The sequence below is a fragment of the Spermophilus citellus genome (assembly GCF_964194105.1).
Source record: "Spermophilus citellus genome assembly, chromosome: 1".
NCBI classification, from domain to species: domain Eukaryota; kingdom Metazoa; phylum Chordata; class Mammalia; order Rodentia; family Sciuridae; genus Spermophilus; species Spermophilus citellus.
In genome coordinates, this window is record NC_138182.1 from 288586885 (window position 1) to 288607404 (window position 20520).

At 36.2% G+C, this 20520-nt stretch overlaps 2 pseudogenes across 2 annotated transcripts in view; one reads left to right on the plus strand and one right to left on the minus strand.

The window, feature by feature from the left end:
• Positions 1–12096, plus strand: part of LOC308657944 (lysine-specific demethylase 2B-like) — a 60553-nt pseudogene extending 48457 nt beyond the window's left edge. The window contains exon 4 of the transcript XR_014024382.1: positions 9295–12096. The product of XR_014024382.1 is annotated as a lysine-specific demethylase 2B-like (transcript). The remainder of the gene's footprint in view (positions 1–9294) is intronic.
• A 6656-nt stretch (positions 12097–18752) lies between these two features.
• LOC308647312 (protein kish-A-like) lies at positions 18753–19269 on the minus strand (annotated as a pseudogene). Its single transcript has one exon. The product of its transcript is annotated as a protein kish-A-like (transcript).
• Positions 19270–20520: the final 1251 nt, after the last annotated feature.

Below are 20520 nucleotides of genomic sequence, written 5' to 3' on the forward strand. Positions count from 1 at the left end.
ATGTGTGAGAAAACACAAGAAAGTTCAAAGGTGAAATGATTGGGTTATAAGAGCCTTAGCCCAATCCGTGCATTAATCCACTGATAGGCCTTAACTTGGTGATAGCTGTAGGAAGTTGTTGTGTGGTGGGTCACTGGGGGCATTCCTTTAGGTTATATATTTGTCCCTGGTGAGTAGAGATCTCTATCTGCTTCCTATTTGCCATGTCCTGATTTGATTTCCTTCTCCACACCCTTTGGCCATGGTGTTCTGCCTCATTTCAGGCCAAGAGCAATGGAGTTTGCCTTCTATAGACTCAGACCTTGAAAACTGTGTGTGCCAAATAGAATATCATTCTCTAGAATTGTTCTTATCAGGAATTTTAGATACAGTGCCAAAAAAATTACTAAAACAATACTGTACTATCTAGAAAGAATATAACAGTAGCCTGCTGCCTCTCATGACTAAACCAGTCAGGGTCACTCCAAGTGAACTGGGCTGGCATGAAATAATCCCTTTTTCTCTGGGTTCTATGATGGCTGTGATGGGAGCTGCAGCTCCCACAAGGAGGGCAAGGCAGGCAAAAAAGAGAGAGAAAGAGCATGCCTCGAACCCGTGTTTTATTGGGGGAGGCTGTTCCATGGAATATTCTGTCCCAAAAAGAGCAAAGGGGTAGGATTACAAGGAAGAAATGAGTGTAACTCAACCCCAGTGGTACGCCTACACCTGAAGCCACACCTTGCTATCTGAGCTGGGACAATGCCCAAGTCACTGTGAAATGTAGTAACTGGTCAGAGCCCCCTGTGTCATAACTTGAAGGTATGATCATTTAGGGTAACTTCCCACAGTGGCCCTTTGACCTTTTATACTAATAGCCATAATATAGCATCTAAAATTAATTTAATAACTACCATCTGGCCTTCAATAGTATTATAATATCAATACTATAGCATAACTAACATAGTACCAGCACTATGGCCTTTAATACTACTATAGTATGCATAATTGGGCTGGGGATGTGGCTCAAGCAGTAGCGCACTCGCCTGGCATGCGTGCAGCCCAGGTTCGATCCTCAGCACCACATACAAACAAAGATGTTGTGTCCGCCGAAAAAAAAAACCCTAAAAAATAAATATTAAAAATTCTCTCTCTCTCTCTCCCTCTCCCTCTCTCTTTAAAAAAAAAAGTATCCATAATATAGCAACTAAAACTAATATAATAGCTGTACTGTGGCCTTTAATATTAATGTGGTCACAGGGTAGCTACTATCTTATTTTGTAGGCCACTGTATGAATATTAATATTAAAGGCCAAAGGACAACTATTATATCAGTTTTACATGCTATAATGTAGATGTACTATTAGTGTTAAAATAGAAATAACAGCTGCCTTGTGGCCTTTTAATACTAATACATCATCCATACTATGGAATTGTATTGGATATAATACTCGCTTGTGAACTTTATAACTAATATGATATCCATGTTATGGTATCTAAGACTGATATAATAGCTGAAATGTGGAATTCTTCATTAATATATCCATACTGTGGACCTAAAACTAATACCTCCCTGAGGGCCTTTAATAGTAATATAATATCCATATTATAGCTTCTAAAACTAATATAATAGCTGCCATGTAGCTTTTAATACTAATATGATATTCATATTATAACATCTAAAATTAATATAATACTTCCCAAGTGCCCTTAGTACTAATATGATCTCAATAAACTATCACCTAAATCTAATATAATATCTACCTTATAGCCTTTAATACTAATATGATATTTATATATACCATCTAAAAGCAACATATTAACTACTCTGTGGCCTTAAATATCAATATGACATACATACTGTGACATATAAAACTATTATAATAGCTACCCTCTGACCTTCAATATTAATATAAAATCTACATGGTGACCTATAAAACTAATATTGTAGATTTCCTGGATATTCTATTGCTATAATTATTATATTATTACTAATTATTATACGAATATAATATACTTACTATAGCACCTAAAACTGATAGAATAGCTACCCTGTAGACTTTAATACTAATAAAATACCCATACTGTAGTCATTAAAAATGACATAATAGTTGCCTTTAATATGAACATGATGTCCATACAATACCATCTAAATATAACAAAACAGCTTCCCAGGGGTCTTTAATAATAATGTGATATCCATACTATAGCATCTAAAACAAATAGAATAGCTGCCATATGGCCTTAAATACTAATATCTTAACCAAATTATCAGATACTGATAAATAGCTGCACTGTAGCCTTTAACACTAATATTATATCCACATTATAAAATTGATATAACAGCTGCCCTATGGCCTTTAATATTACTATCCATACCATGGCCTATAAAACTAATATATAGCTACCCTGTTACTTTCAATACTAACATTATCTGTATGAGAGCCTTGAAAATTGATACATTAACTACCAGTGGATTTAGTATTAATATTTTGTCTTCACTATAGCATCTAAAACTAATATAGAAGGTTCCCTGTGGACTTTAGTACTAATATCATATTCATATTTCAGTATCTAAAACTAATATCTGCATTTTGATCTCTAATACCAATAATATATCTATATAAAATTAATATCATAGCTGCCATGTGGGCTTAAATACTAATATGATATCCATAATTTAACCTCAAAATCTAATATAATAACTGCCTTGTGTTCTTTAATTCTAAGCATATTATAGTATCAAAAAACTAATATAATGGATGCTATAAGACTTTTAATAATAAAATTATATCCATGTAGTATCGACAATGAATAGCTGTCTTGTCCCCTTTATTACTAATATAATATCCATCCTATAGCTGACATCATAATTGTCCTGTGGCCTTTAATACTACTATGATATCCATAAAATAGCATTTAAAGTAATGTAATAGCTGCAACATGGCTTTCATTATAAAGGTAAATTCCATACTATAACACCTTAAACTAATAGCTTTTGTGGCCATTTATATTAATGAAATAAATATACTGTGGCTTCTAGTACTAATATAATAGCTGACCTGTAGCCTTCAACATTAATATAATATCCATTTTGTGACCTGTAAAGCAAATATACAAGCTGTTCTGTGACAATGATGTAGCATCTAAAACTAATATAATAGTTGATCTGTGGCCTTGAATACTAATATAATATCTATAAACTAGCATATAAATTAACATAATATCTGCTTTGTGGCTTATAACTAAGATGATATCCAAACTATAGCATTTGAAGCTTACATAATAGTTGCCCTGTGGCATTTAATATTAATGTGATATCCATTCAAGATCATCTAAAACTAATATCTACCCTCTAATCTTTAATACTAATATAATTTCCATTGGTCTTAGAGGTCACAGAATGGATATACATTAATATTAAAGGACACAGATCAGCTATTCTATTGGTATTAGATGTCAATGTGTGTGTGTGTGTGTGTGTGTGTGTGTGTGTGTACTAAGAATTATGACCTTTAATACTAATATAATATCCAAAATATAGCATCAGAAACAGACATAATAGTTTCCCTATGGCCTTTAATACTAATATAATATGCATAGCACAAAATCAAAACTGGTATAATAACTGCCCTGTGCCTTAGTATTAATATAATATTCATACTATATCATCTAAAGCTAATGTATTGGCTGCCCTGTGGCTTCTAATACTAATATTGTATTGCATCATCTAAAACTGACATAATGCCTGCTTTGTAGGCTTGAATACTAATATGATATTCATGCTATAGCATATAAAGCTGATAATAATAGCTGCCCTTCAGCCTTTAATAATAATATGATGTCAGTATTATGGCATCTAAAACTAAAAAAAATAGCTGTCCTGTGATCTTTGGTATTCATATGATGTCCTTATTATAGCATCTAAAACATATGTAATAATTGCCTTTGGCATTTAATACTGATATGATATTCAATGAGAACATGTATAACTGATATAATAGCTGCCCCATGGCCTTTAATATTGATATAAAAACCATACTGTGGCCTATAAAACTGAAATAATAGCTGTCCTGTGTTCCTTTGATACTAATGTAGTATACATATTGTAGTATCTAAAACTCATATAATAGCTACTCTGTGGCCTTTATAACTGATATCCATATGGCAGCATCTAAAATTAATATAATAGCTGCCCTGAAAAATGTAAGATTAATATAATATGCAAAATATAGCATGAAAAACTAATATAATAGTTGCTGCACTTTAATAATAATGATACTCATAGAATAAAAATTAATAAAGTATACTGTGACTTTAGTAGTAATATATTCATACTATAACATCTAAAACTGATATAACACCTGCCTTTTGACCTTTAATAATTATGCAATATTTATACTATATAGCCTCTTAATATAATGGTATAGCAGTAGCCCTTAATAGTAGTAAAACACATACACTCTAGTATCTTAAACTGTTATAATAGCCACCCTGTGGCCTTTAACACTAATGTAATATCCATATTATAGCATCTAAAGCTAATATAATAGATTTAGCCTTTTTGTTAATATCCATACTACAATCTCTAAAACAAATGTAACAACTGCTCTGAGGTCTTTATTACTAATATCCATAGTATAGTATCTGACACTTTATAATAGCTGCACTATGGCAATTACTACTAATATGATATCCACATCATAGCATCAAAAGTTAAAATAATGACTGGCTTTTGGCCTTTAGTACTAACATAATATGTATACGATAACATCTTAAACTATTATAAGGGTCTTTACTATTAATGTAACATCCTTTGTACAGCTGAGACATTAGTATTATTGTAATATTCACACTGTTGCACCTAAAACTAATACAATATCTGCACTGTGGTTTTAATAAAAATGTAATATGTGTACTATAGCATCTAAAACTGATGTGATAGTTGTCCAGAGGCCTTTGATATCCATACTATAGTATCTACAACAAATATAATAGCTGCCCTGTGTCTTATAATACTACTATATCCATATAGTAGTATCTAAAACTGATATTATAGCTGCTCTGTGGCCTTTCAATTGATGTGATAACCAAACTCTTGCATTGAAAACTGATTCTATAGCTGTCATTTGGCTTTTAATTTTAATGTGATATTATATCATTTAAAATTGATATAATAGCTGCCCTCTGGTATTTAATACTAACATATTCATATTGTAGCATCTAAAATTGACATCAGAGATGTTCTGTGGCCTTTTATACTAATGTGATGTCCATAGTGGAACATATAACACTAGTATACTAGCTGTCCAGTTGCCCTTTATACTGACACAATATTCATACTGTAGCCTCTGAAGCAATAAGACAACCTCCCTGAAGCCTTAAGACTCTTATGATATTCATACTATAGCTTCTAAAGCTAATATATTATCTGCCTTCAATGCTTATATGATATGCATATTACAGCCTCTAAAACCAATGTAATAAATGTCATTTGGCCTTTTTTTTAATTGATTATTTAAAGCATTACATAGCTCATGATATATCATCTTTCATACATTTGGCTCAAATTGTGTTTTGAACTCCCATTTTCACCCCAAATACAGATTGCAGAATCACATCTGTTACATATTCACATTTTTACATAATGCCATATTAGTGACTGTTGTGTTCTGCTACCTTTCCTATCCCCTACTATCCCCCCTCCCCTCCCCTCCCCTCCCATCTTCCCTCTCTACCTCCTCTGCTGTTGCTCAATTCTCTCCCTCTTTTTCCCTCTCCCTTGCCCCTCATAACCTCTTATAATTTTATGTATCATTGAAGGTCTCCTACCATTTCCATGGGCTTTCCCTTCTCTCCCCGTTTCTCTCCCCCCATTCGTCTTTGTTTACTGTAGTCTTTTCCTCATGTTCTTCCTTCCTGTTCTGTTCTTAGTTGTTCTCTTTATATCAAAGCAGACATTTGGCATTTGTTTTTTAGGGCTTGGCTAGCTTCGCTTGGCATAATCTGCTCTAATGCCATCCATTTCCCTGCAAATTCTATGATTTTGTCATTTCTTAGTGCTGCATAATACTCCATTGTGTATAGATGCCACATTTTTTTATCCATTCATCTATTGATGGGCATCTAGATTGGTTCCACAGTCTAGCTATTGTGAATTGTGCCGCTATAATCATTGATGCAGCCGTATCCCTATAGAGCGCTTTTTTGAGGTCCTCTGGGAATAGTCCGAGAAGTGCGATAGCTGGGTCAAATGGTGGATCCATTCCCAGCTTTCCCAGGAATCTCCATACTGCTTTCCAAATTGGCCTCACCATTTTGCAGCCCCACCAGCAGTGTACAAGTGTACCCTTTTCCCCACATCCCCGCCAACACTTATTGTTGTTTGACTTCATAATGGCTGCCAATCTTACTGGAGTGAGATGGTATCTTAGGGTGGTTTTGATTTGCATTTCTCTGATTGCTAGAGATGGTGAGCATTTTTTCATGTACTTGTTGATTGATTGTATGTCCTCCTCTGAGAAGTGTCTGTTCAGGTCCTTGGCCCATTTGTTAATTGGGTTATTTGTTATCTTATTGTTCAATTTTTTGAGTTCTTTGTACATTCTGGATATTAGGGCTCTATCTGAGGTGTGGGGGGTAAAAATTTGTTCCCAGGATGTAGGCTCTCTATTTACCTCTTTTATTGTTTCTCTTGCTGAGAAAAAACTTTTTAGTTTAAGTAAGTCCCATTTGTTTATTCTTGTTGTTAACTCTTGGGCTATGGGTGTCCTATTAAGGAATTTGGAGCCCGACCCCACAATATGTAGATCGGAGCCAACTTTTTCTTCTATCAGATGCAGTGTCTCTGATTTGATATCTAGCTCCCTGATCCATTTTGAGTTAATTTTTGTGGATGGCGAGAGAAAGGGATTTAATTTCATTTTGTTGCATATGGATTTCCAATTTTCCCAGCACCATTTGTTGAAGATGCTATCCTTCCTCCATTGCATGCTTTTAGCCCCTTTATCAAATATAAGATAGTTGTAACTTTGTGGATTAGTCTCTGTGTCCTCTATTCTGTACCATTGGTCCACCTGCCTGTTTTGGTACCAGTACCATGCTGGTTTTGTTACTATTGCTTTGTAGTACAGTTTGACCTCTGGTATCGCTATACCTCCAGATTCACACTTCCTGCTTAGAATTGCTTTTGCTATTCTGGGTCTTTTGTTTTTCCATATGAATTTCATGATTGCTTTGTCTATTTCTACAAGAAATGCCGTTGGGATTTTGATTGGCATCGCATTAAACCTGTAGAGAACTTTGGGTAATATCGCCATTTTGATGATGTTAGCTCTGCCTATCCATGAACAGGGTACATTTTTCCATCTTCTGAGATCTTCTTCTATCTCTCTCTTTAGGGTTCTGTAGTTTTCATTGTATAAATCTTTCACCTCTTTTGTTAGGTTGATTCCCAAGTATCTTATTTTCTTTGAGGATATTGTGAATGGAGTGGTTTTCCTTATTTCCATTTCAGAGGTTTTGTTGCTGATATACAGGAATGCCTTTGATTTATGCGTGTTGATTTTATAACCTGCCACTTTGCTGAATTCATTTATTAACTCTAGCAGCTTCTTTGTAGACTCTTTTGGGTCTGTTAAGTATATTATCATGTCATCCGCAAATAGCGATAGTTTAATTTCTTCTTTTCCTATTTTTATGCCTTTAATTTCTTTTGTCTGTCTAATTGCTCTAGCTAGTACTTCAAGAACTAAATTGAATAGAAGTGGTGATAGAGGGCATCCCTGTCTTGTTCCAGATTTTAGAGGAAATGCCTTCAGTTTTTCTCCATGTAGGATGATGCTAGCCTGAGGTTTAGCATATATAGCTTTTACAATGTTGAGGTAAGTTCCTGTTATCCCTAGTTTTTCTAGTGTTTTGAACATAAAGGGATGCTGTACTTTGTCAAATGCTTTTTCTGCATCCATCGAGATGATCATGTGGTTCTTGTCTTTAAGTCTATTGATGTGGTGAATAGCATTTATTGATTTCTGTATATTAAACCATCCTTGCATCCCAGGAATGAATCCTACTTGATCATGGTGCACAAGTTTACTGATATGTTTTTGTATTCGATTTGCCAGAATTTTATTGAGAATTTTTGCATCCAAGTTCATTAGAGATATTGGTCTGTAGTTTTCTTTCTTTGAAGTATCTTTGTCTGGTTTTGGGATCAAAGTGATGTTGGCCTCATAGCATCAGAAATTACATAATAGCTATCCTGTGGCTTTTAATTCTAGCATCTGAAATGAATATAATAGCTGCTCTGTGGCCTCATTTTTAATATGAGATCCATAGAGAGGCACCTGATACTAATATAATAGTTGTCATGTTGCCTTAATACTAATATATCACCCATACTGTAGCATGTGAAACTAATAAAAATAGCTACACTGTGGTGCTAAATACTAATCAGATATCCACAGTGTAGAATCTGTTACTAGTGTATTAGCTGCCCTTTAGCCTTTAACACTATTATAATAACCATGCTATACTTTCTAAAATGATATAATAGCTGCCCTGTCACTTTTCATATTACTGTAATATACAAAGCATTCCATCTAAAACTAATATCTTTCCTGTTGCCTTTAATACTAAAATCCACACTATAGCATCCAAAATTAATGTCATAGCTGCCCTGTGGCCTTCAATATTAATATAATATCCATTATAGCATCCAATACTAATATAATAGTTGCCCTGTGACATTTATAGTTAATGTGATGTCAATACTATAACCTCTAACACTAATGTAATAGCTTTCATGTCACTTTTCATGCTTAAATATTTCCATATTATAGTATCTACAATGAACAAAATAGCTAGTGTGGCCTTTAATACTAATATAATATCCACAGCGTGACATGGAACATTAAATAAACAGGAACCCCGCCAGCCCCTCCCGCCCCGTCCGGTGAGGGCCTGCGAGGTGTGCAGGTGAGCGTCTCCCGCCTCTCGGCAGCCGGAGGCCGAGCCCAGGCCAGGAGGAGCCGAATCTGCTCCAGATGCAGCCACGTCAGCACCATGAGCCTAGGCCCACCACATGACCATGTCCGTGAGTGCCCAGGACGATGACCATGAATGGGAACCAGACCAGTTCTGGAGGCCAGAAGCCTGAAATCAAGGTGTCAGCCGGCAGGGGCCAGCTCGCTCTGAAGGCTACAGAGAAGGAACCTTCCTTGTCTCTCCAACTTCTGGTTTTGGCCAGTAACACTTGGTGTTTCTTGGCTTATAGACAAGACTGCAGTCACATGGCCACTTCTCCTTATGTCTTCACAGGTGTTCCCACCGGAACCAGGGCGGTGGGTCTACCCAAGGGCAAGCTGGGCCTGACCTCCACAGTGAAACTGGCCACCAACTGGACCACAGCAGGAGCCTGCAGGCGCCAGACGCGATGCAGCAAGTGCGAGGCCTGCCTGCAAGGACAGGAAGAAGTTTGGGCCGGGCTGATGAAGCAGAGCTGCATCAGGTGGCAGTGCATTGTGCCAGTGCTGCCCCACACTGCTGTGTGCCTTGTGTGTGGCGCGGCGGTGAAGGAAGGCACAGTGGAAGAGGAAGAGGGCAAGTTTAACCTCATGCTCATGGAGTACTCCATCTGCAGTGAGACCATCTATCTGCAGGCCTTAAGACTAAGGAGTCAGAGGGTGTGGTCAACAAGGAGCTTCCAAACTGCTGGAGTGTCCAAAGTGTAACCATGACAGCCAGACCTGGAAACAAAAGCGTGGCCCTGGCTTTAAGTATGCCTCCAACCTGCCCAGCTCTCAGCTCCAGGAGCAGAAGATGAACCTGGACTTCAAGGAAGGGCAGGAGTGATTGTGAGGAGGCTGCCCAGCATAGGTCAGATAAACACCCCAAGAAGGTGCCCCCGATGGCATCCTGTGCTGAAAATCTGACGATGTACACCTGAGGAGGAAGCAGGAATACGAGAAGCCCCAACAGCTGAGTGGACGCAAATGAGCCTTGATGCTTCAAACGCCCCACGCTTCCTCCTCTCACCACTCGCCAGGCCCCTTCTAGGCAGCAGACTCAGCCCTTGATGGAGATCCAGTCTCACTTCCAGCAGTAGCTAAAACCTGGCAAAGAAGGTCAACTTTCAGGAAAAAGCAGAGGTCCTGGAATAACTCAGGGACGGATGGCGCTGGCCAACAAGCCCCCTCGGAAGCTTCAAGCGGGAACCAGAGGATGATCTGCTTGAAGCACCCCGTCCCAAGACCAGGGAGAGTGGCCACTCATGCTCCAACTTGCCCACAGCTGGGCCTAGCAATGAGGGGACTGGGGGCCCAGAGGAGAAGAAAAAGGTGAAGATGCCCAGAAACAGTGGCTTCCCAACAAGGAGCTGAGCAAGGAGCTCAACCACAAGATCTAGAAGACAGAAAGCAGCCTGGCCCACAGAGAACCACCAGCCAATCAAGTCAGAACCCAAAAGTGGGAAGGAGGAGCCCAAGGGGCCCCTGGACCTCTGTGAGTGCCCCCATGGCTTCAGCAAGGGGCTCAATGGAGCCCAGCCTGTGCAACCCACCCAGAGTCATCTCCCAGCCTCTGCCTCCATGTCCCCACCCAAGCGCTTCCAGATGGAGTGCCACATGATCTGGCCACCCCCCCCATCAGCCCTCCCACCTGACTCACTGCCCCTGGATGATGGGGCAGCCCATGTCATGCACAGGGGGGTGTGGATGGCTGTCTTCATCTACTTCAGCCACCAAGACCTGTGTGCCTGCATGTGGGTCTGCAGGACCTGGAACCACTGGTGCTGTGATAAGCAGTTGTAGACCTGCACTGACCTGAACCACTGCAAGTTCATCACACCCCTGATGCTGAGTGGCATCATCCGGCAACAGCCCATCTCCCTTGACCTCAGCTAGACCAATATCTCCAAGAAGCAGCTGAGCTGGCTCATCAACTTGTTGCCTGGGCTCCAAGACTTGGTTCTGTCTGGCTGCTCATGGATTGCAGTCTCAGCCCTCTGTAGCTCCAGTTGTCCACTCCTCCAGACTCTGGATGTCCAGTGGGTAGAAGGACTAAAGGATGCCCAGATGTGGGATCTTCTGTCTCTACCCATAGATAACAAGCCAGGTCAGATGGACAATCGGAGCAAGCTCCGGAACATTGTAGAGCTGCGCCTGGCAGGGCTGGACATCACAGATGTCTACCTGCGGCTTATCATCTACCACCTGCCCCTGCTCTCCAAGCTCCACCTTAGTCACTGTAACCATGTCACCAACCAGTCCATCAACTTGCTTACCGCTTGTTAGCACCTCCACCTGAGACTCTCTGAGATCAACCTGTCAGATTGAGATAAGGTCACTGATGGGTGCCTGTCCTTCTTTAAATGCTGTGGAAATCTCTGTCCTATTGACCTGAAGTGCTGCAAGCAAGTCACCAAGGAAGTCTATGAGCAGTTCATAGCTGAAATGTCTGTGAGTGTCCAGTTTGGGCAAGTGGAAAAAAAATTCCTGCAAAACCTGAGTTAGTCCAAGGACAAGTGTGTAAATATGGGGTAGATGGGGGTAGGCCCAGCCGGGGAGGAGAAAGACTTTACAAACATGAGGGCCTTTATTTCTCATGAAACTTGGAACAACAGACCACAGAATAATTCCGTTTTGCAAGTCTTGCCAAGGGAGAAGCTGTTCAACCACCCATTTGGGGATGTGTGAGCCAGACTCTTCCCTCTGGTCTTTTTGTGTTGTAAGTGCACTGCTTTCTGGACCACAGCTAAGGGCCTTTATAAGAATACATTCCCGGGGCTGGGGAGGTGGCTCAAGCGGTAGCGCGCTTGCCTGGCATGCGTGCGGCCCGGGTTTGATCCTCAGCACCACATACCAACAAAGATTTTGTGTCCTCTAAAACTAAAAAATAAATATTAAAAAATCCTCTCTCTCTTAAAAAAAAAAAGAATACATTCCTGTGGGAGGAAGATGGGCTTTGGAGGAATTTTCTTAGAAGCCTGAGTTCAGTGTTCTCCCTACCCCACCCACCATGATATTTTTGTTTTGGACACATTGTACCTTAAAATGCCAGTGTTTTTAGTGTCAACATAAAGTGGACCACACACCCCATCTGCTGCTGTCCTGACACATTTTGTTTGGTTGGTTTTGTTACATCTTACATTATGAAGAACTATTTTGTACAAATTGTTTAAAAGCTATTTATGCAAGGTTTGAATGCATACCAGTTTTTATTGTTTTGAGATTGCCAACTTTCCTGATTTCCTTCAGGTAGGAGAGAACTTAACCTATACTATATCAACACAAAGAACTCATCTACAAATGTGCCCAGATCTGACAAAGTGGGCCAAGACCTTCAACTTAAAAACATGTTTAACTGGAAGTCGAGCCTACTTGATATGTCAAGAAGTTACATGAGCATGGTGTGGACAGATGTGAATTACAGTTGAAGTAAGACACTTTGCCAGGTTTCCTCCATGGAGAATTCACCTTTTTCTAGAAATTTTACAATTCAGACTTCAGCCTTTGCACTCAGGAGGGTTTTGCTCTGGCATGAGCTCTTGTACTTGACCTAGATCTAATTTATACTGTGAGTCAAGACGTAGAATACAAGTGCCCACACAGCCTCTTTTCCTTTTTTCCTCTCCTTTGAAGTGTGAGTTGAGTTCTCATTTAGGTTTGTAACCTGGCTGATGTGTAGTTGTAATGTTCTGCATTCAAACGTGCCATAGTCGAATGGTGGTGTTTCCTAGACCTTCCCTGATGTGATATTACCTTTGTTGAATTTGTATAAATAGTTGTACAAAAAAATAAAAAATAAAATAAATAGGAACCCTGTGCATTTAACTACAAATGAGATCTCAATACTATAGCATCTGAAACTAATATAATACTTGCTGTGTGACAACTTCTATTAATATGATATTCATAATATGACATCTAAATCAAATAGAATAGATATTCTATCTTTTAATATTTCTGTGATATCCTACTAGAGCATTTAAAACTAAATAACAGCTTCGTTTTGGTCTTTAATGAATGGACTGTCCATGCTTTTGCATCTGATACTAATATATTAGCTATCTGTGGCCTTTAATGTTGATATGACATCCATGTTTTACCATCTAATTATTAATATAATAGCTGTTCTGTGGCCTTTAATATTAATATGATATCTACACTATAGCTTCTAAAAATTAATAAAATATGGGACCTAATGACTTTTATACTAACATGACATTTATGCTATACCATCTAACTATAACAAAGTAGCTCTCCTGTGGTCTTTAATAATAATGCAATATCCATACTATAGCATCTAAAACAGAAGAGCTATTCTATGGCTTTTAATACTAATATAATATACATTCTATAACTAATAAAATAACTGCCTTGTATATATTATACGGTATGCTATCCATACCATAGCCGCTAAAACTAGTATTATAATAGCTGCCCTATGTCCTTTAATGTTAATATCATATGCATACTATAGCATGTAAAGTTAATATAATAGCTGCATTGTGGACTTCAACATCAATGTAATTTCAACTATTGCATATTAAACTAATGTAGTAACTACCCTGAGGCATTATTAGTGATATCCATAATGTAGCACTTATGCTAATATAATGGCTGAACTTGTGAACTTTAATACTGATAAAATATCCATACTCTAGGACCTAAAATGAATGTGATAGTTTCCCTGTGGCCTTTAATATTATTTTAATATCCATACTATACTAATATATTAGTTTTCTTGTGGTCTTTCATACTAATATATTCATAATATAATACTTAAAACCGATATAATAGCCACCCTGTGGTTTACAAAAAGTTATAATATCTATAATATAGCATCTGAAATTGATATAATAGCTACCCCGTGGCTTTTATATTAGTATGACACCAAATATTAAAATAATAGCTGCTCTGTGTTTTTTTACAGTAATATGATATTCATACTATTGTATCTCAATTGAACATAATAGCTGCCCTGAGATCTTAATATTAATGTAATATACATACTGTCTTATTTATCTAATCTAATAATAATAATCTATATTATCATTTGCCATGTGACAACTTATATTAATACGATATTCATAATATATATAATCTATATTAGATTCCTGTTTCCTTTAATATTAAGATAATATCTGGGCTGGGGATGTGGCTCAAGCGGTAGTACGCTCGCCTGGCATGCATGCGGCCCGGGTTCGATCCTCAGCACCACATATGAACAAAGATGTGTGTCCACCGAAAACTAAAAAATAAACATTAAAAAATTCTCTCTCTCTCTCTCACTCTCTCTTAAAAAAATTAAGATAATATCTATATATATCATCTTAAACTAATATATGTCCCTGTGCCTCTAATACTAATATAATGTCCATATTCTAGTACCTGATACTAATAGCTGACTGTGCTCTTTAATACTGTGATATTCATACTGTAGCCTCTAAAACTGATATAATAGATGCACAATGACCTTTAATATTGATGTAATATCTATACTATAGAATTTAATACTAATATATTAGCTGCCTATGGCCTTTTATACTAATATATTCATACTACCACATCTCAAACTCACAATAGATTCTCTGTTTCCTTTAATATTAGTGTAATATTCATATGATACCATATCTAACTAATTAATAGATACCCTGTGGCCATAAATATTAATGTAGTATTTATAATCCAGCATCTTAAATAAATACATGTACTGTATCCTTAGTAATAATATTATATTCTTACTATAGGATCTAAAACTAGTGTAATAAATGACTTGTGACCTTTAATCCTATTATGCATCTAAACTTAATATAATAGCTACTAGGGGTCTTTAATATTAATGTGATAAACATATTGTGTCCTTTTAGTTTTTAATATATAATATACTATCTGGGCTGGGGTTGTGGCTCAGTGGTACAGTACCTGCCTAGCATGTGCGAGGCACTGGGTTTGATTCTCAGCACTGCATATAAATAAATAAAATAAGGCTCCATTGATAACTAAAAAAATAATACTAAAATAATATCTTTATTATAACATCTAAAGGAACAGTTGCTCTGTGGCCTTCATATCAATATAATATCCATAATATAGAACCTAAAACTAATATAATGGCTTTCTTATGGCCTTTAATATAGTTATATGATAGCCATACAATACCATCTAAAAGTAATGCAATAGTAATATGAGATACACACTATATCGTGTAAAAATGATCTAATAGCTTCCCTATGGCCTTCAGTAGCAACAGATAACATAATAGTTGATCTGTTGCCTTTAATATTAATATAATATCCCTACTGTATCCTCTAAAACAAGTATGTAAAACACATGTAATATCTTCCCTGTGTTCTTTATTACTAATATAATATCAAATTAAAAGTATTTCAAACTAAAAGAACAGTCATACTATGGTATTTTATATTAATATAATATCTAAAATATATCAACTAAAACATATAATATCTGCCCTCTGACCTTCAATACTAATGTCATATAAAAGCTACAGATCCTGAAACTATTATAACAGCTGCCTCATGGCCTCTAATACCAAATGACACACTATAGTATCTATAACTAATATAATATCTGCTGTGTGTCCTTTAATACTATGGAAATGTCCATGCTCTACCATTCTGAAATAATGTAATAACTTCCCTGTGCCTTTGAATACTAATATAATATCCATACTATAGGAACTAAAGCTATATTATTAATTCAATATTAATATTATTCTGTGGCCTTTAACATCAATGTAATATCAATACTACAGCACATTAAACAAATAGAATAGCTTGCCCTGTGGCATTTAATACTAATATGATATCTGTATTATAGCATCTAAAACTGATAAAATGTATGTCCTGTGGCCTTTGATGCTAATATAATAGACACACATTAGCACCTTAAACACTTAAAAGAACTGCCCTTTGGGCTGTAATATCAATGTAATATCCATACTTTGATATCTAAAACAAGTATAATAACTGACATGTGGCCTCTCATATTTATATTGTGTTCATAGAATAACATCAAAAACTAAAATAATGGGTGACCTCTGGCCTTTGAGTTAATGTAATATTGATAAAATAATACTTTAAGATAATATAATAAAGTTTGGCCTTTAATACTAATATAACATATATTCTATAGCTCTGATACTAATATATTAGCATCCCTGTGTCCTTTAATATTAATTTAATATCCATAGTATAACTCTTGAAACTAATATGATAACTGTCCTATGGGCTACATTTTAATGTAATATTTGTGCTATGACATCATAAACTAATAATAATAGCTGCACTTTGACATTTAAAATAATGTAATATCCATACTGGTATAATAGCTGCCCTGTGGTCTTTAATACTGATATGATAGCCAAACTATAGTATCTAAAACTAGGGCTGGGGATGTGGCTCAAGCGGTAACGCGCTCGCTCGCCTGGCATGCGCGGGGCACTGGGTTCGATCCTCAGCACCACATAAAAATAAAATAAAGATGTTGTGTCCACTGAAAACATTTTTAAAAATTCTCTCTCTCTCTCTTAAAAAATAAATAAATAAAACTAATATAGCCGCTGTGCTGTGGCCTTTAATACTAATGTGATATCCATACTATAGTATCTGAAACTAATAGCTGCCCTATAGTGTTTACTATGAATATGATATGTATATTATAGCCTCTAAAACCATTGTAATCTATGTCCTGTGGCCTTTAATGTTAATGTACTATCCTTTTCAGGCTTGTGAAATCAAACAATAACTTCCTGGGGAATTTTAATGTTTATTTAATGTTCATACTTTAGCATCTAAAACTGATAAAAAGGAGTTCTGTGGCCTTTAATATTAATGTGATATCCATATTATAGCAATTAAACTAATATAATATCTGTATTATGGCATTAATGAATGATATTCCTAGAGTTATATCTAAAATTAATAACTGCCCTGTTGATTTTAATACTAACATGATATCCATAGTAAAGCAACTAAAGTTGGATAATTGTGGACCTGGGGCTTTAATATCAATATGATATCTATACTAGAACATTTAAAACTGATGAAATAGCTGCTTTTTGGTCTTTGATATTAATATGGATCCATACTATAGTAACCAATACCAACATTATAGCTTCCATGTGATATTTATTATTAATATATCAAATTATGAATTTAACATAATAGGTAACATATGACCTTTAATTTTAATATAATATCCTTACTATAGCATCTAAAACTAATATAATAGCTACCCTATGACCTTTAATCCTATTATATTTATACAATGAAATATAAAACTGATATATTAATGCCCTTCATCTTTTAATATTAATATAACATCTTTAGTGCAGTATCTAATACAGATATATAGCCGTGCTGTGGCCTTAAATGTTAATATGATGTAGATACTATAGCAACTAAAATTAATATAATAATTGTCCTGTTCCCTTTATTATTAATAATATCCATAATCCTAGAAAACTAATACCTGTCCTGTGGCCTTTAACATTAATATAATATCCATATCCATAGTGTGGTCTCCAAAACTAATGTAATAACTTCAATATTGCCTTTCATGCTAAAATGATATCCATATACAGAATCTAAAACTAATACGATAACTGCACTATGGCCTTTAACACTTATATAATAACCACAATAGGGCATCAAAAATTAAATAGCTGAGTGTGGTGGGGCATACCTGTAATCTCAGTAACTTGGGATGCTGAGGCAGGAAGATCATGAATTCAGAGCCAGACTCAGCAATTTAGCAGAGCCCTAAGCAACTTCGCAATACCCATTTCAAACTAAAAAATACAAAAGGACTGGGGATGTGGCTCAGTGGTTAAGCACCCCTGGGTCTATTCCCTGGTACAATGAATAAATAGGTGCATTATGTCCTTTAATACTAATGAAATCTCAATACCACAGCATCTGAAAAAATATAATACCTATCCCTGTGGCAATTAATACTAATATGCTATCCATAAAATAATATCTAAAGCTGAAATATGCTATGCATGTTATAGAACCTAAAACTAATATATCAGCTGCCTTGTGGCCTTTAATACTAATATGATATCCATACTATACCAAAATACCTTCCCCAGGGTCTTTAATAATAATGCGACATCCATACTATAGCATCTAAAACAAATAGAAGAGCTGCCATGTGTCCTTTAATATTAATGTAATATCATACTTTAGCATCTGAAAGTAATATAAAATGTGCCCTGGGGTCTTTAATATTAATATAATATTCACACTATAAATTAATTTGATACCTGAACTGTGGCCTTTGATATTAATATAATATCAATATGCAAGCATCTAAAATAAACAGAATAGCTTTTCGGTAGCCTTTAATATTGACATAATATCCATTCTATATCATCTAATACTAATATAATACCTCCTCTGTGGTCTTTATTACATATATATATATATATCCTCTATTCTGTAATATATATATATGTGTGTGTGTGTGTGTGTGTGTCCTCTATTCTGTAATTTTTTATATATATACTTTTTTTGGTGTTAAGTTTTTTGAGTTCTTTATATGTCCTAGCGATTAATACTTTATTGGAGGTGCATGAGGTAAAGATTTTCTCCCACCTGTAGGCTCTCTCCTCACATTATTAATTGCTTCCTTTGCTGAGAAGAAGCTTTTTAATTTGAATCCATCCCATTTATTGATTCTTGATTTTACTTCTTGCACTTTAGGATCCTTTTTTTTTTTTGACATTTGTACAAAATGTAATACTGTAGCAGCAGTACTGAGGTTAATTGTTACAGACTATTAAACTCTGTGTATCAAATTGTTATATCTTAGTTATTTATACAAAACATTGGTCCAATAACATAAAAATAGAGAACACCATCTGGAAATTTCTCTCATCAATGTTCAGAGATAAAAAGGTTGACCATTTTTTCCATTATTTTCTGCAGATAATTCCTTGTTCACACTGAAGTCTGATGGCAATTAAATTTTGCCATTTTTCCAAGATACGGTATGAAAAGGGTGCTGAAGGCCATCACTACACAGCATACTACAATATAAGGACTCTTTCATTCACCAATTCTGGCACACTTCCATAATATTCCCAATAGTCCAGTTTTATTTCTGTCCAGAAGGCTGGGTGCCAAGGACCGGATATAAGCACAGGTACATATATGGAGCAAGATTACAGCCAACAGACTCTGAAAATTGAAAAAGGCAGACATAGTGAGGCCAGCGATGCCCCAGTTACATCACCCTTCCGGGCCCAAGGCAGTGAGGCGTGCATGCCCCACATGCCCTTCTCGATATAGGAATCCTTTTAAGGAACTCAGATCCTAGGCTGACATGGTGAAGACTTGGGCCTATGTTTTTTTCTATTAGGTGCAGGGTCTCTGTTCTAGTGCCTAAGTCTTTGATCCACTTGAGTTGATTTTTGTGCAGGGTGAGAGATCGAGGTTTAATTTCATTTTGCTACATATGGGTTTCCAGTTTTGCCAGCACCATTTGTTGAATAGCCTATCTTTTCTCCAGTAAATGTTTTTAACACCTTTGTTGAGTATGACATAACCATATTTATATGGGTTTGTCTCTGTGTCCTCTATTCTGTACCATTGGTCTACCATTGACAAATTGCATACAAAAACATTGAAAAGATAGTGCACCACGATCAAGTGGGGTTCATCCCAAGGATGTAGGGTTAGTTCAACATAGAAATCTGTTAGAGTCTGTAAACAAGTCAAGATGGCGCCTGGCATTTTGCCAGGGGGAGTGGTTTGTGAAGTAACGCCAACAAGCCATTAAGTGTGGAGATTCCTTATTGGTTGACTGCTGTATCGAGTTTATGTTAATTAAGATAAGCTGTGTGGAATGTATATATACCACTCTTGTCCGACAATAAACGGCTCCCACTCCTGCTGCATCAATGTACACAAGTTGCTCGTCACCCCCCCGGTTATTTTGCTGCAGCCGGACTGCGGCAGAAATCAATAAATGTAATTCATCATATTAATACACTTAAAAACAAGAATCATATGATCATCAAATGGCATGATTTTAGTGCCAATACCATGTTGTTTTTATTACTATAGCTTTGTAGCATAGTTTAATGTCTGGTATTGTGATGCCTCGCTTCACTTTTTCTGCTAAGGATTATTTTAGCTATTCTAGGTCTCTTATTTTTCCAAATAAATTTCATGATTGCTTTTTCTATTTATATGAAGAATGTCATTGGAATTTTAATAGGAATTGCACTAAATCTGTATAACACTTTTGGTAGTATGGCCATTTTGACAATATTGATTCTGCCTATTCAGGAGCATGGGAGATCTTTCCATCTTCTGAGATTTTCTTCCATTTCTTTCTTTAGTGTTATGTAGTTATCATTGTAGAAAGTCTTTCACCTTTTTTGTTAGATTGATTCCCAGGGGTTTTTTTTAATGCTATTGTGAATGGGATACTTTTTCTAATTTCTCTTTCAGTGGATTCATCACTGATATTTAGGAATGTGTTTGATTTATGGGTGTTGATTTTATATCCTGCT